We start from the raw sequence: 4029 nt of genomic DNA, 5'->3' as shown, positions 1-4029 counted from the left end.
AGCACAGCACATCATTGGTTCATACCGAGTTGTAACCACTATTACAAGAGTTTGATGCTCATTTTAATAAGCTAGTCTCTTGAATTAAATATTTATCAAGAAATTATTAACGATGAGAGATCAATGAGTAAAACAAACTTACAGAAAAGTAATCACCTCATTAACACAAACTCAGATGGGGCCGAAAGGGGCTTGTTATGAATAACAAAAGACGCTCTTTTCACCTCTGTCACTTAAGAGCTGTTTTAGAAGCCAGGGGAAAAAAATAAAGCAAATACTAAAGCAAAGATGTTCCTATTGTTCTGATCACTTAGGAAATTAAAAAGGGTTTAGGAGCTCTGGTCAGAATTCTGAATAAAGATCAGACTGTACATTTCTTCTTATATTAAAATATCACAAGTTTCCTTGTTACCTTTGAGGGTCCCCAATTATCTACAAGCTTTGCTCCCCCTTTCCTTCAGGTCTCTTCTGTCACCCTGTCCAGGAGACCTCCCCACTCACTCTACTAAAAACAGCCCCTGTGGAACTTCCATGATGGTACAGTGGCTAAGACTCCATGTACAATGCAGGGGGCCCAGGTTCGATCCCTGGTCAGGGAACTAGATCCCACATGCCTTAACTAAGATCCTGCACGCTACAGCAAAGACCTGACGCAGCCAAGTAAATTAAAAATAAAAATATAAAAACAGCACCTGTGGTTTTCTCCAACCCCACTTCCTATGCCCTCTCCCTGCTTTAATTCTTTCCATAGCTCTTATGATCATCTGAGGTAGTCTCTTCCACTAGACTATAACGTTAGTGAGAACAAGAGATTTTTTTTTTCATTTACTCAATATCCCAGTTCTTGAGCAATGCTGTTGTATTAGCCAAAGCAAAGATACACTGTCACCCCAGCCAATCCTCATATCGACTCCGATAGTTGTAATGTCCCCTGTGTAGAGATAAGGGAAACTCTGAGAGGATAGCAGCTTGTCTAAGGCCCTTTAGGGGCTTCCCTGGCAGCTCAGATGGCAAAGAATCTGCCTGCAGTGTGGGCAGGCCTGGACTCAGTCCCTAGGTTGGGAAAATCCCCTGGAGAAGGAAATGGCAACCCACTCCGTACTCTTGCCTGGAGAATCCCATGGACAGAGGAGCCTGGCGGGCTACAGTCCATGGGGTCACAGAGTCGGACACAACTGAGCGACTTAAGCACAGCACAAGGCCCTTTAGAGAAGTGTGACATCAGGGACTTCCCTGATAAGGCACGGGATGGAAGTTCAACCCCTAGTCAGGAAACTAAGATCCCACATGCCATGGGTCAAATAAGTCCTCTCAACACAACTAGAGAGTAGCCCCCACATACCACAACTAAAGAAAGTCCTTGAGCAGCAAAGAAGAGCCTGCACAGCCACAACAGAAAAATAAAAATAAAAATGCAACCTGCACATGGTTGACGTAAAGCGTGAATGCCATCACTATTTTTTTACAAAATTGATGTGTGATGTTAGAAACAGGATTCGAGGTTAGGTATGTCTGACTCTGGAATCCACACACAGACCACTTCTTAAATAATACAGCATAATATAAGCGGAAGGACATCTTTCAGGAGCAGCCAGCCCCTTCATGAACATGTGTAGTGTGTGTGCGCAGTCGTGTCCGACTCTTTGCCATGGACTGTGACCCACTAGACTCCTCTGTCCATGGGGTTCTCCAGGCAAGAATTCTGGAGTGGGTTGCCATTTCCTTCTGCAGGGGATCTTCCTGACCCGGAGACTGAACTCTTGTCTCTTGCATTGGCAGGCAGGTTCTTTACCACTGAGCCGCCAGGGAAGCCCTGCGTGAACACAAGAGGAGACCGAATACATCCCACAAGGCGTCTGACCATCGTTCTTACTGGATGTGGTGAGGCCTTTGTGCCAACTGTGGAGCATCCACCAGGCAGCCCATGTCAGCAAGTACCTGCTTTCCTCTTGGGATTTCTACAGATCCCTAACATTCCTGAATTTCTCTCCGTACACAACAGGGGAGGCCATGTCTACCAGTTCCGGAGGGAGACATTCTCATCACAGTCTACAGGAATGGCAGCTTCTGGGGTGGCAGCCGTGCACGGCAGCTCTGGCCCCACTGGTCACTCTCTCCACTGACTCAGATGTGGTGGGCACCACTGGTGTTGTGAAGAAGCTTGGCCAAAAATTGCTGGGCAGTGATTGTTTTGCGATAGATAGGGCTCAGTTTAGGGCAGGTGTGCCCATCCGGCTTCCCAGCAGAGAGACGGCCATGGTCCTCCAGTCTCCCAGCAGACGGGGGGGCGGGGCCCAGGCTCCACCTGCCTCCACACCCTCCTCCAGGACCAGAGCAATCAGGAGGTGGGCAGCAGGTACGGGGCGAGGGGTTGTGGAGGGGGGGCACTGAGTCCATAAGAAGAGCAGATGGAAGACGCGGAGCTAGACCCAGGCCAGGTGACCCAGTGTGCTCTGGGAATCTTTATCCACGTGCCAGGAAACAAAGGCTTAGCCCTCGTTCAAGGCCAAGGGAGACGAGGTAGCACGTGTTATTCAGGCCCCGCCCTCCCTTCAGCAAGGACACCTGGATTCTGTAGAGCAGCTGCTCACAGAGGGCCCTGATCCTGGAGGAGGAAGCCCCATGTCCTGGTATTTCTCCTCCCAGAGTAGCTGGGGCCACAGCCTTGGCGTAGTAAAGAGGTGCCCCACTCAAGGCGTATAACTTCTTCTTGAGGTTCACGACAACTTTTTAAATGAGTTTTCTATTTATTAAAATGTTTCTTCTATTTAATGACAACATGATGATTTTTACCTTCCAGCTACAATTTATTTATTTATTTGTTTATTTTTGACAAGTGATCACAGTTTATATGGGCCTCCCAGGTTGCACTAGTGGTAAAGAAACTGCCTGCCGATACAGGAAACGTTAAGAGATGCGAGTTCAGTCCCTGGGTCAGGAAGATCCCCTGGAGAAGGGCATGGCAACCGGCTCCAATATTCTTGCCTAGAGAATCCCATGGACAGAGGAGCCCAGCGGGCTACGGTCTATAGGGTCACAAACAGTCGGACATGACTAAAATGACTTAGCACACACACACACATAATAGTTTATACAGCTTCACAGCAACTTTACTGTCTGAGCATCAGTATTCCTTTTCTGCAGAGGAGAAAACCCAGGGTAGACACAGCAAGTCTAGAAAATGACCGGAGGTCACTTTGGGAACTGAATTAGCACATGATTCACGTCTAAACATCAGGCCTGGCCAGCGGTCAGGAAAGCGGTACTGAGGGTGCTTGGATAGAGCCCATCCAAGCCCGTGTACTGAAAGTGTCAAAGAACATAAAGCAAGGTCCGGATCATGCAGCTGAGCCAATAACCTGAGCAAAGACTCGGGCTGGGCACCTCCACCTGTGAGTCTGATCTTTCCATCCTTAGAATGGATAGGGGCCTGTCTGGAGATTTGGGGGCCACATGGAATAAACCAGAGAGAGTGGGAAGGGGGCTGCTGCCTGCTGGGCTGAGTGTGGGGGAGGCTGAGGCCTCTGAACCCAGCCCGTGGTCCGTGCGGGTGGCCCAGGTCAGGGGCCTGAGTGGAGAACTCCGTGGGCCCCTGGACTGCCCAGGGTTTGGGTGACACAGGCCTCAGGGTCTCCCCGAGCACCTTCCTGAGTGCCTCCTGTTTCCAAGGGTGCAGCCTGGCAGCCCCTGGTGCAGGGCTTCTGCTCACAGTAACTGTGAAGGGGAGGCTGCTGAGCCTTAAAGAATGCCGGTGTGACAGGCCACCCAGGCACCCCTCCAAGGACGCGTGAAGGGAGGGCTGTGCCCATGTCAGGAAGGGAAGCTCGGTCAAGGAGGCATCTCGAATGAGGCTCATCTCAGAAGCAGAGGGGCCAGAGGAGAAGCCCACGTGGCTCGGCCTGAGTTCTCAGACCCGCTGTCCATTGTGACATCACTGGAGGGGGTAGCTCTGACCGGGAGGCCTTGACAGCGTCATTTCCCTCAGCTCAGGCCTCTGTCCCCTCCAGGCCAACAGCCACACCCTGGGCC

Source organism: Capricornis sumatraensis, chromosome 6 (assembly GCF_032405125.1).
Source record: "Capricornis sumatraensis isolate serow.1 chromosome 6, serow.2, whole genome shotgun sequence".
Taxonomy (NCBI): Eukaryota; Metazoa; Chordata; class Mammalia; order Artiodactyla; family Bovidae; genus Capricornis; species Capricornis sumatraensis.
This window is presented reverse-complemented; position numbering follows the sequence as displayed.